The sequence below is a fragment of the Schistocerca cancellata genome, chromosome 7 (assembly GCF_023864275.1).
Source record: "Schistocerca cancellata isolate TAMUIC-IGC-003103 chromosome 7, iqSchCanc2.1, whole genome shotgun sequence".
NCBI lineage: Eukaryota > Metazoa > Arthropoda > Insecta > Orthoptera > Acrididae > Schistocerca > Schistocerca cancellata.
This window is the reverse complement of record NC_064632.1, coordinates 33,183,642-33,197,550: the sequence shown is the minus strand read 5'-3', so window position 1 is coordinate 33,197,550 and position 13,909 is coordinate 33,183,642.

The following is a 13,909-nucleotide window of genomic DNA, read 5'->3' as shown; positions in this document are numbered from 1 at the left end:
TTCGCAGCTCTCTTTTCCCTCATTCTCCCTACAGTTGGGAACTCGCGCCTTCTGACTTCCATGTGTTCAGCCCAAAGAAGGATGCACTCTGCAGGAAGCAGTACATGGATGATGTGGAGATTATTAATGCAGCAAAATGTTGGCTCCAATGTCAACCTGTAGAGTGGTCCATGTGGGCATACAGGCCCTCCCAGTAAGGTGGCATAAGGCTTTCACACTGAATAGAGATTATGTTGGAAAATAGATTTTTGTAGCCATAAGAGTAGGGAATAATATGGTCTACTAAAATCCTGTCAGAAAAAGCCAACGGCCTTGCTGCAGTGGTAACACCGGTTCCTGTCAGATCACCGAAGATAAGAGCTGTCGGGCTGGGCTAGCACTTGGATGGGTGACCATCCAGTCTGCCAAGCGCTGTTGGCAAGTGGGGTGCACTCAGCCCTTGTGAGGCAAACTGAGGAGTTACTTGATTGAGAAGTAGTGGCTCCTGTCTCGGAAACTGACATACACCCGGGAGAGCAGTGTGATGACCACATGCCCCTCCAAATCCGCATCCAGTGACGCCTATGAGCTGAGGATGACACGGCGGCCAGTCAGTACCGTTGGGCCTTCATGGCCTGTTGGGGAGGAGATTACTAGAGTTTGCTGTCAGAAAAAAAAAGATGTGTTGCATTACTTACTGAATGCTTCTCTTACCATTGACTTTGTGCAACACATCACTTTACCAAAGTGATATGTTACACCCATCATTTCTTGATCTGCCTATTATCTCTGTTACTATTCTTTGTTCCTCCTTATAAAACTTAGAATAACTATAATTGTCTCCTTGCTTCTGGGATAGTTATAGATATGTTATTAGATTTTATGAATCTATTCTGTCACTTTGTCTTTTCTCTTTGTATTTTAATATTTGTTACATGTAACTGTATGTGCTCTATTGTATGCTCATGTAGTTTAATACTGTCAGATATGATTTCATTCAAAGACTCTGTTAGCTCCTCTTTTACATCTTTAAGTTTACTGACAAACTGCCTATTGGCTTCTGTCTCGGGTTCTTCGGCCGACGTTCATCTAATGATTTTTCTGACGTTTCGCCAGCACGAGTGGCTGGCATTGTCAAAGCTTCACCCTCCATTGCCGGTGGTGAACTGGAGGCGAGCTCGCGGCCGCAGGCTATATGTACCTGGCGCGCCAACGTCCGAGGGCTTCTCCGCGGTCATTTCCGGTGCGTTTCTCCTCTTGCTACCTGCGACGGTCGTTCGCTGCAGTACGGGAAGCCAGGACCCGTTTACCTTAAGGCTTTCCTCTTTCTTGTTGAAACTGTTCGCGTGTTTTTGGATTTCTACAGCTTCTCTGAACAGGCGCGTGTGATAGTGCTTCTCTACAGACAGAACTTCCGTGTCGGCGAATTTTATTACGTGGTCGGTCTCATTCAGTGCGTGCTCTGCCACGGCCGATTTCTCCACCTGCCCCAACCTGCAATGTCGCTTATGCTCTTTGATCCTGGTGTTAATGGATCGTCCAGTCATTCCGACATAAACTTTTCCGCATGTGCAAGGTATACGGTATATTCCCGACATTGCAAGTGGGTCTCTTTTCTCCTTCGCCGATCTAAGACACTCTTTGATCTTCCTTGTCGGTTTGAAAATCGTCTTTACGCCGTGTTTGCGCAATATACGGCCGATTCTGTCCGTCACTCTGGGAATGTATGGCAGAAAGGCCGTACCCGACATTTCTTTTTCTGGTTCCTTACTTCGCCGAGTGTTTGGCTCTGTTACACTTCTAATGTAATTTTTGGAGTACCCATTGCTCCTCAGAACAGTTTCCAGGTGTTGCATTTCTCGTTTGAGGTGTTGAGGCTCACATATTCGTCCTGCTCTCGTTACGAGCGTACTAATCATGCCTCTTTTCTGGCTCGGGTGGTGGTTTGACAGTTTGTGCAGGTATCGGTCCGTGTGTGTCGGTTTTCGATACACGCTGTGTCCCAGGTTTTCGCCGTCCCTTGTGACCAGCACATCTAGAAATGGCAGTTTCTTGTTCTTTTCTACTTCCATGGTAAATGTTATGTTGGCATGGAGGCTGTTCAAGTGTCTCAGGAATTCACCGAGCTGTTCTTCACCATGGCTCCACACCACGAAAGTATCATCGACGTACCTGTACCACACCTTAGGTTTGCAAGTCGCCAAGTCCAGTGCCTGTGCTTCGAATTGTTCCATGAAGAAGTTGGCCACCACTGGACTGAGAGGACTACCCATGGCGACGCCTTCCAGCTGTTCATAGAAATCGCCATTCCACGTGAAATAGCTCGTGGTGAGACATGCATGGAAGAGCTTTTTGATGTCTTGCGGGAACATGGAACCGATGTACTCCAGAGCGTCGCTGAGTGGCACTTTCGTAAATAACGAAACAACATCAAAACTGACCAGGATGTCGTTTGGCGCAAGTTTCAGTTTCTTCAGCTTCTCAATGAAATGTCCTGAGTCCTTAATGTATGTGTCGGTCTTTCCCACGTGTGGCTGGAGCAGAGAGGCCAAGTGTTTCGCCAGTTTATACGTTGGTGAGCCAGGAGCGCTAACGATCGGTCTCAGTGGAACGTTGTTCTTATGGATCTTGGGTAATCCATACAGCCGAGGTGGTAGGGCTTCTGTGTTGCGCAGGTTTCTCTGTATGTCCGCCGGCAGAGAAGATTCCTTGATTAATCGATTCGTATTCCGAGTGATACGCTGCGTCGGATCTGCGCTTAGTTTTCGGTACGTCGTCGGATCTAATAGGTCTCGGATCTTTTGCTCATAATCTTCGGTCTTCATTACGACGGTCGCATTCCCCTTATCGGCAGGCAGTACCAATATACTCTTGTCGGCGTTGAGATTTTTAATGGCTTGTACCTCTTCTTTCTTCAGGTTGCAAGCTGGTGGTTTTGCTCGGCGCAGTATCCTGGCTGTTTCAGTGCGTATTTCCTCTGCCCTTTCACAAGGAAGGGTCCGAATGGCTGCTTCGGTGTTGGCAATGATGTCCTCCATAGGTATAGTTCTCGGGATGATAGCGAAATTCCCTCCTTTTTGAAGAACAGACACTTCCTCTTCGGTCAATTGTCGTTCCGTGAGGTTGACCACTGTGTGTGACATGTCGGGAATCGCCTTGTCGGTCTGCTTCCGGCAGCTTTCAAACTTTTTCTTTTGCCGCTCGGTGCAGCGCTCGAGTTCGTTCTGCATGCTCCTGTGAGTGATGCTGTCGATTTTGTCCCAGTCGTCTCGATGCATTCTGCTACTTAGTTGATAGAAAATGTCCAGAAGTTCCTGATCCGTTCTTGCCAAGTCTCTCCGTGTTGTATGTATTCGCTCACGAAGAAAAGCTCGTTCCATTCTGTCGTAGATACGATGTGCTTGGGCGGTGGTGAATAGGCGCTTGCATCTCAAGAACTTCGGTAGGCAGTTTGTCAACAAGTGGCCACGAAAGCCTTAACAATTTAAGTTTACTATCTACACAATGTCAGACGTCTGTAAGCCTTTCATCTAGGTCTTCACTAGATATAATTGTAGCTAATGTATTATAGTGGCAACTTCTCCCACTGAATATAACAGCAACACCAAATATAGCAGGAAGAGGTAGAAGGCACTGTATTAAGACTCATCCGAGCTTTCCAAGTGATTTATTGTTTCCAACTACAGTGCCCCCGTTCCTCTCGATCTGCGTCACTGGGTCCCGCAATGCTGAGGACACGACTTCGCTGTCTGTGAAATGGCTTGGCGCAGAATGGCTGCCTCAGCGACCCGTGCACGAACTGCTGTGTGTCGGCCTTGTACGGCAGCGGAGTCGGTCGTCATCAGGATGCCGGCAGTTGACTCAGCGGTCTGCGTCCCTGCCGACTCTGCACCACTTGCTGTGAGCCGCCGGCAGCTATCTGCATGGTTCTCGCCTGCGTGGCTAAGATCGTGGTGACAACAAGTGCCCATGATCCGGAGTCCGAATCTGTGGCCCTCGCCTTGGGATGCCTCCGGCATGTGTTGGAAGCCAGGACAGCTGGCCGAGGTAGTGAGCCGTGGAGTGGCCTGCCGCTGGCTGGCTACGGACCCCACGTTGGCCTCAGAGGTTTGAACCAGCGATCTTCCACGGACTGGAATGCTGGCACCCCATCTGCTGCTGTGTGTAGCTGGTGGTGTGACATGCAGCGCCGTCCAGGAGAGCTGCTACACTTGAATGAATCTCGTTAGAAACCCACACCTATTTATACGCAGCTGTGTGCCTCTGTTTTGCCATACGTGCTGCTTCGCGTCACATGCTCATAACACGCTAGGTTGGCCAGTAGGCCCCTTCTGCCTGTGATTTGTGACATGCCAAACCACTACGTATACTCTTTCAGCAATTTGACAGCCCTGTGGCCTCTGTTCTACTTCGTAACTGTTGGTATGCGTAACTCACTGCAATCCGGCCTGCACCTGGTTATAACTTGTGCTCAGAATATAGTATGAAACTAACTTTCCCTATCCTAAACGGTGGTGCTGCCACATTATTCCCCTCTTTGGAAAGACCTGGTCCCCGGGTCAACCCTTAACTAGCTCTTAACTTGTTTGGGTCAGCACCTATGGCATATTTCCTTACTATTAGAAAACTTAAATGTGGTCTAGTGCCCCTTAAAACCGTAACGTGAAACAAAATGTAAAAATTCCTTACTGGACAACCACTGCTCGATCAACCCCTTACCTACTCATCTTACACCCTCGTTATCCAATCCACTGGGACTTGGACTACCCTTGGTTCCCCCTCTGAATTAGCTCTCCACCTGATCAGAAAGAAAACAACACATAACATAGTTAAGGCTGCGATGACACTTGGCACAGAGGTGTTCATCAAAATTATCATTATTTGCTGTTGCCTTTCCCAATATTGAGCGACATGTTGCACAAGCTGTTTGGCTGATATGCGCCCCTCTTGCTCTAAAATGAACTGGTTTTTGGACCTCAACAGACCTGACTCCAGAGTTTGATTTAACAAGGTCAGATTCTGCCTTGGCAAAAACTCTAAAGTGGCTTCTCGCCAGTACAGCTGTGGCTGTGTAACATCTAATTGCGTGGCTCCTGAAATTGACACTGGCAGGTGGAAGGTTGGTCCTATTATGTTACACTTAGTTCCATTGATTAAAATTCCGCTCCCCTCGAGCTCTATATGTTTCACTTTTGCAAATACTCCCCGCTGAAAACAACTTGCTACTACTACCAAATTCTCATAGGTAGAGAAGATCCAGTGCATCCCGACCCGTTGCAAGTTCGATTTTGGTTCCACAATGCCCCCCTGGCTAAAAATAACTGCACCCTGCTATCTAGCACTTCTAGATGCCCCTGTAAGGTTCACAGATTATGATTTATTACTTCTTCCGATGCCTTAGTCTATACCACTACCTGCCCTGCTAACGCACAGAACAACCATGTATTGCTCAGGACTTACAATGTCCCTATCTGAGTTGCATGCCAAGCTTCCATTGCCCTACTCTCCTCTGCGAGTTGCCTCACCACTTCCAGAATGTTGTTCAGTTCTTTTATATCGCTTTTCTCTGCGGTTCCAAAAACTGTCTTTAAAAATTTTCCCCCTGCATTCGGCCATCCTCATTTCCGTCTTACCCATGGCACCGCTTCCTCCATCTGTCCTACCTGCTTCCGTAGCATCTTATAAGCCTCATGCAATTACTTATACTCCCCTGCAACTTCCTTCAGCATTTCCTTGCCCTCTGCACATTGCCTAAGCTCTTTGAACACTTTCTCACGCATCCTTACTTCATTCTGCATTTCCCATTTGTTACATTCCAACCTTAATGCCCACTGGTAACTTGACACCACCACATATTAATGCCTTGTGTACAGCACAACCCCATCCAGGTGCTGCACCCATAAGGTGTCCACCCTGATGATGAAGAGATGAATCGCCGCCAATGCTCCCCCTTTCAGTGACCTGAGGACAGGAATCACCATCACCCTTCCTCCCTCTTCACAAGGACTGCTGTCCGCAGCAGCCTATATTTGAAAATACAATGCCTAATTACTTTATGCAAATCCAATGATACATGATGAGAAAACAAAGAAAACTACATTCACTCTACTACTTTCTAGATCGCATAGCATACGGTACTTCAAGCTTTACTCTATCTTCCTGGTTTTCTCTGTGCTTAGCACCTCTCTTCACTCTCTCTTTCTTCCTCTTTCCTTCTTGTGACATGCCTGGAATCACATCCGGGCAACCCTTAAATGGCCATAACTGCCCAATGTGTACTAGTGTTGTTCTAGTTGGCAGCTGAAGCTTAACATTAACGGGAGATGTGGTTTCAACAACTTGGTATGGCCCCTGATACCTCGTGAGGAACTTCTTTGTTTTCCCTTTTTGCATATAGAGGCTGAGAACATTATCCATTGCCCCACTCTATATTGTGGTAAACTTCCTTGCCACTTTACTGCACCTTCCTGCCTTTCCAAAGCCTTCATATTAACCTTTTGTACCCGTTTCCAAACATCCTGACTTGTCCTTGCGAATTCACATACAGATTCACCGGTCCTTCCTTTCTGTAGCCTCACTAATCAAACGGTGATGGCATTTTTCACCCATACACTACCTCATATGGAGACAAACTGGTATTTGTATGGACTTTTGCATTGTATGCACATACAATATGCTTCAAATACTCGTCCCACTGATGGCGATGAGAATCCACATTAAAAATCAGTATCTTCCTGATTCTTCTGTGTACCCGTTTTGTCCTTCTGTTGGCCTGAGGATGCAATGTACTCGTCCTCAACTTCTTTATGTTCAAGAATTTACACAGTTCCTTCATTAAATCCAACATGAAGTTGGTCCCTTGGTCAGTAATTATTGTCTCCGGTACACCGAACTTCAAAATCCAGTTGTTTACTAACGCTTGCACGACCATTGCTGCCTGTTGATTTGGCATAGCCACTATCTCCTCATACCTCAAAAAATGGTCTATTATTGTCAGAATGAATCTGTACCCCGATGCTGTTCACCTGAAAGGTCCTAAGACATCGATCCCCAGCATGGAGAATGGACATGTTGCTTCCGGTAATCGTTGTAGCTGTATCTGTTTCTGGCTCAAATCTGCTCTCTGCGCACATGGTATACATTTTTGACATACTGACCCACATTTACTTTCCTACCTCTCCATCAATACCTCTCTGTCACTCTCCTATTCATTGCTCTACACCTTCCATGACCAGATAACATGTGATCATGTGCTTCCTTTAAAACCTCATCCCTCAATTTTGCTGGGACTACTACCCTTGGCCCTAACTTCGTTTCCCTGCACAGAAGACCACTGTACATATTAAAGTGTGGCTGTGTCCAATACAATTTACAATCGTTGTCCGCATCCTGTAATTCTTACCATACTGCTAGGTCATAGCCTATGACTTCTACTTTTGCCACCTTCCTACTTAGTGCATCTGCATTACCATGCTTCTTCCCAACTTGTGCACCACCTCATAGTCGAATTCACTAAGCCTCACAGCCCATCTAGCAAGTCTAATGGACGAATCCTTCAACCCCAACCCCAACCAGACTTGATGTTAACACTTCTTTCAGTTTGTCAAACGCTTTCTGACACTCTTCTGTCCCCTCAAATTTCACACCCTTCCGTAACAATCGCGTCAATGGCTGTGCTAAATCTGCAAAACCCTTCACGAATTTTCGATATAAATTGCAAATTCCGATGAATGACTGCACTACCTTAACTGCTTTCAGTTCCCGAAAATCCCTTACAGCCTGTACCAACCTCAGATCTGTTTGCACTTCATACTTACTGATAATATGACCCAAATATTTTACTTCTTCTAATGCAAAATGACACTTCTCTAGGCTCAACATCAAATGAACTGCTCTTAACGTCATAAAGACTTCCCTTAACCGTTGTCTATGTTGTTCCATACTACTTGAAAACACTATAACTCATCCAAATAGACCAGACACTGCTGTGGTTTCAAACCCCTCAAGACGCTGTCTAGCAACCTCTGAAATGTTGCCAGAGCATTTTTCAAACTGAATGGCATTCTTATGTACTGGTAATTGCCTCCAGGAGTAGAGAAAGCAGTTTTTGGACAATCCTCTGGAGCCACCTCTGACTGATGATAATCACTTGTCAAATCCACCATAGAAAAGTACTGGCACTGTCCTAAGTGATCCAAAGTCTCTGATATGTTTGGAATGGGGTATGTGTCCATTACTGTCTTATTATTGAGGTATCGGTAGTCACAACAGAACCTGTATTTCTTAGTTCCATCCATAGATTTTTTAGGCTCAATAACAATTCCCACTCCCCAGCAACTATTACTATGCTCTATAATACTGTCCGCAAGCTGCTGATCAATGAAATCCTCCACAATCGGCTGCAAATACCTCAGTATTCTGTATGGTTTATGGTAAACAGGTGCTTCATTTCCTGTTGGTATCCTATTTTGAACTAATGGAGTTGCTGGTAACGGCCCTTGTGGAAAAAACAAATACTTAAATTCCCACAGTAATTCTTCCATATGCTCTCTTTCTCCTCCTTTCAAATGCTTAACTTTGTCACACAATGCAGTTCTATCAGCAGTTAGTGGTTGATCGTTTCGCCTACCTCTCGAGCACCAGTCTTCATTATCTGGCACATCCAAATTTGCTACTAAAACTCCTTTTCTCAAATTCGCATCTACAGCGCTAAAATTATCCACGTTCACGGGAACTACGTGCCCGTCATTTCCCTCTTGTATGTGTACAGTACTACGTTTCATAAAACAACCCAATGGACCCAAGACATCATTATCCTCCAATGGTTCAATAACACATACTGTACCCACAGGTACATTTGACTCCACGCTTACCCAAAGCGGCTTCTCGGTGCCACTAGACACACACTCATGCGAATTAAGCCTTAATGCTATGTACGTGGTTCAATTGGTTTGTTCATTACATTGAATGCCCCTTGTGACAGCTCTGCATTGACAACAATTTCCCCTAGCTGAAATAACATTCCACCAAGTTCTACAGTTCGTTGTCCGAGGTCAATTTTGGTATGGTGTTGATGCAAGAAATCTACTCCTAGGATCATGTTGTAGCCCTCGCTTACCTGTGGTACTACCTCCTTGCATGCATTAAATCAGACTTTCTCTATTCGAAAGTCAACTGTCGCCGACCCCAAAGGCATGACCTCCTTGTCCCCCACTCCACGCAACCTATAACGTAGTGGGTCCAGCTTCCTTCGTCCCACTATATTCCTAGTAGCCACTGACACTTGCGCACCTGTGTCCAACAAAATCTTAAACTTTTTTGTTCCTATGGATCCTACCACTGAACATTCCATATCTGCATACATATTCGTAGCATTGAAATTAAACGGGAACTCCCTTACGTGGGTCTCGGGCCCCCTCTGCCATTTAACGCTTGTCCGCCTCTCCTATCTCCACTTCTCCATCCCATACGACCACACTTAGAATATTTCACACCCGCTGTAAACACTGTTTGCCTCTCACGTACCCCTGTTGGCATGTCTATTTCCTCACATTGAATTGCCAGCTGAACGGCCGAATACAAATCTTTCGGAGTCCCTTCATGCACTTTTCGTGACATATGCACCGGTAACCCTCTCAAAAATACATCAAGTGCCCTTTGCTCGGCCCCCTGCAACAGAACACTATTTGCTTCATTGCTCTGACCCAACTCATAAGTATACTCATTAATTTCCCTTATCCTGTCCGCAAATTTCTCCATCATCTCCCCCTGTCTCTTTGACATTGTAATTAATCTCTCTCTAAAGTACCGAGCGCTATTCTGTTTTTTGTACCTTTGTAAAAGCCCTTCCTTTAACTGCTTAAACTGCCCAGCCTTCCTTGAGGCCTCAGAACACCTTAAATATGTTTCCGCTTGACCCATTAATCTAATCTTGGCTATATGCAACAACTGCTCATCACACCAACCATTCGCCACCACTGAAGTCTCTAAGTCCTCCACAAATGAACGCACAGTCTCAGATGCCTTGACAGAAAACAGAATAATCAAACTCATGGCAGCTGGATCAATCTCCTGCACCCAAGGCAACAACGACTGATCAGATGTGATTTCCCGCTCTGTTCTAGATGTTAATGCATTTCTCAACTGCGTATTGTCTGCTGTCAATTGTGCTACTTTTTCCAACAAAATCCATACCACTTCTGGTTTCGACACACCTCACGTCTCTGATTCTGCCATTGTGTTGCTTTTGTTCCCAGTTAGTCCCGAAACAAAACATTTAAGTACAAGTGTAACCCGACTCCCTGCACCTCAGTATGATTATACTTGGTAACATCATACTCAAACCAATACAAAAGTAATTAAATGCTACGAAAAAAAAAATCTTACTACCCCAAATATACTAACACTTATTCTGACAAAAAAAAAAATCATTTGCCTACGCAAAACATCTAAAATGGCCTGCCGTGAGCCATATTCAAAAACGCAAAAAGGCAAGAAAACATCCAATACTCATAAGAAAATTGGTCAAAACTCACCACATCTTGTGAATGTAATGTGGGCGGTGGGCTCCATCGTTGTACTGGACAGATGACGTCTGCTATTCTGATACCAAATGTAGTGGCAACTTCTGCCACCGAATGTAACAGCAACATCAAATGTAGAGGAAAGTGGCAGAAGGCACCGTATTAAGACTCGTCCTAGCTTTCCAAGTGATTTATTGTTTCCAACTACAGTGCCCCCGTTCCTCTCGATCTCCATCACTGGGTCCCGCAATGCTGAGGACACCACTTCACTGTCTGTGAAACAGCTCGGTGCAGAATGGCTGCCTCAGTGACCCGTGCATGCACTGCTGTGTGTTGGCCCTGTATGGCAGCAGAGTCGTGGTGTAGTCAAGATGCCGGCAGTTGACTTGGAGTCTGCGTCCCTGCTGACTCAGCACCGCTCAGTGTGAGCCGCAGGTGGCCAGCTGCGTGTTTCTCACCGGCGTGGCTAAGATCGCGGTGACAACAAGCACCTACTATCCAGAGTCCGAATCTGCGGCCCTCGCCTCAAGCTGCCTCCGGCATGTGTTGGAAGCCAGGACGACTGCCCACAGTAGCGAGCCGTGGAGTGGTCCGCTGCTGGCTGGCTACGGACCCCACGTCGGCCTCAGACGATCGAACCAGCTACCCGCCATGGACTGGAATGCTGGCGCCCCATCTGCTGCTGTGTGTAGCTGGTGGTGTGACACGCTCCGCCATCCAGGAGAGCTGCCACACTTGAATGAATCTCGTTAGAAACCCACACCTATTTATACGTGGCTGTGTGCCTCTGTTTTGCCATATTCGCCGCTTCGCGTCACGTACTCATAACACGCTAGGTTGGCCAGTGGGCCCCTTTTGCCTGTGATTTGTGACATGCCATACCACTACGTATACTCTTTCAGCTATTTGACGGCCCTGTGGCCTCTATTCTACTTTGAAACTGTTGGTATGCGTAACTCACTGCAATCCGGCCTGCACCTGGCTGTAACTTGTACTCAGAATATAGCACGAAACTACCTTCCCCTATCCTAAATGGTGGTGTCACTACAGTATCTATCTTTGGTTTCAAACTTCCCATATTATTCTGTTTTTTCTGGGAGCTCTCCTCGAAATTTTTGCCACTGCACTTTCACTTGTTCTATTTTTTAAACTGGATTCTTTAATGTGGATACCCAAATGTTCTGTTACATTAGTTACTCCCTCTTGAACCTCCATTATTTTTTGTATAACTTCGGTCCAAAGATTATTACTAATGTGCTTCATCTTAGCACTGATTCCTGCAATCTCTTAATTACCTTATTGTCTTGGGTATCTGCATTTTAGTTTTTATTTCAGTACTACAGTTTGTTCACAAAGAGAAGAATGAGACCTCCCTAGTTCTAAATCAGCACAAGTTGACTGACTTCAGTCTGTTCACATTTTGCGTTCAACTGCTCCAACCTCAGCAATCTAATATAGAACCAGGCACATGTAGCCATTACGAAGTGACTGTTGTATTGTGTTGTGTTTTGTAGTAAAGCAACACGTCTCTTGATGAGTGACAAAGCAGTTCTTGGCCTATCACAGGTCATTCCAGGTACTCCTACGACTCCTCAGAGAAGGGAAATGCATAGTACATTATCTAGTGGAGCAATAAAAATAATTAATAATGTTGCTGAATGTTTCAAGCAGGAGAGCAAAATTAAGAGTTGCTTCACCTTCTCTCTCAGCTAATAATATGAGCAGTGACATACACATGGACAAACTTCAGTTCTGTGAGAAGAATTTGCAGGTTTTGTAAAAATAATCCTGGGAAATCGCCGAAACTCCTGGCAAAAAGAGGTAACTTTCAGTTCAAATTTTTCATTTTGACAATGTTTGGGAACTGCCTTCCCCTTTGTATGAATAACTTCAAAATGGTCATTTTGTTTGTATGTGTAAGAGCTGCAATAACAAAGTATTATTTTTAAGAAAACACTAAGTAGTGTAGTGCTCGAGGCACTTGGCTGGTATGCACGAGGTAGTTAGCATGAGTCCTGTCACATGTCAGTATCTTTACATTGTAATAGAAATGACTGTCATTATTTTTATTCAGTTAATTGTGGCTGCTTAGTGTAATACTTGGGACTGTAACCTAAAATACCATATAGGTGGTTTCAAAAAAGGTGACCCTTCCCCTAGGGATTGCAGTATTGGCCACTGTTCAATCAGCCGCACTTTCAAATACGTGTGCTGCCAATCACGCCGGCACATTTCCTACAGCCATCACCACAGCACAGAGGCACTGCCACTAATGATTATTATCACTGACAATGAGATGAAGCATCCCGTCTCTGCACCTCCAGTGGCGGCTGTATTTAAGTTTAGACATTCATGTGCTGAGCACATTTTGTGTGTTTGCCAGGTGAATAACATAGTGGCCAGGGCTCGTCATCTACTGAATAGGTATTGTAATGAAGACTGGCTGATTTGTAAATATGTTTTATTTGTTTATGTTTCAACATTCAAAGCTACTATCAGTGACTGATGCTGCAACTACAGCAACAAAGTTATGTATTATTTTTACTATTTGATATTAGATGTAGAATGAATTAATATCTGAATTCTCTGTCCGTGAACAGGACCTTTTCCTCACTCGTATACCCACTAAAGAACCACCCTGCATGCTAGGAAGTTATAACAGGAACCTCTCCTTGTTACTTGTAGCAGTACATTCTGTATATAATGCACTTGTGCTTTCTGATATTTTTTAAAAATTATCTTTCACTTAGGCCTAGATCTACTGAGAAAATCCATTTGGATAACTTCGACAGGGATGTCTTGAGATAAACAACTGAGACATCTACTTAGTGCAGGAGACTGCTTCAAGTCTGTGACAACTTCAACCAATACTCGAGGAAAAGATCAGCTGGACTTGGAGTATTACACGTCTGTGGAATATTTTGTTGTCCATTGGATTCACATGGAAAAAGTGCACTAAAAGAATTCTTTACTGCTAGAGCATGGAAACACTGACTGGCAGTTGGGTTACAATGTAGAAATGAAACATATTAAGGAAGCAGCCATTGAATTCTTCTTTCTGGATGAAACTTGGACAGATAGTAATATGATGGTTTTTAAATGTTGGCAAAAGAATGATGATGTCAGCATTACAGGATGGGGAACCTCCTATAAAAGACTTATTTTTGGACATGTTGGGTCGAGGAAGGGGTTCATCAAGGAAGCCAATTAAACTTCTGGACAAAATCCAGAAAAGATGACTACCATGATCAAATTAATTGTGGAAACTTTGAAAGGTGGTTTGCAAATCATCCTACAGAGTCAGTCATTATGATGGACAGTGCTCCATACCATAACAGGCAAGTGGATGAAACATCCACACAGTATGATACCAAAGCAAGGATGTTGCAATGGCTGCAAAAGAGGGA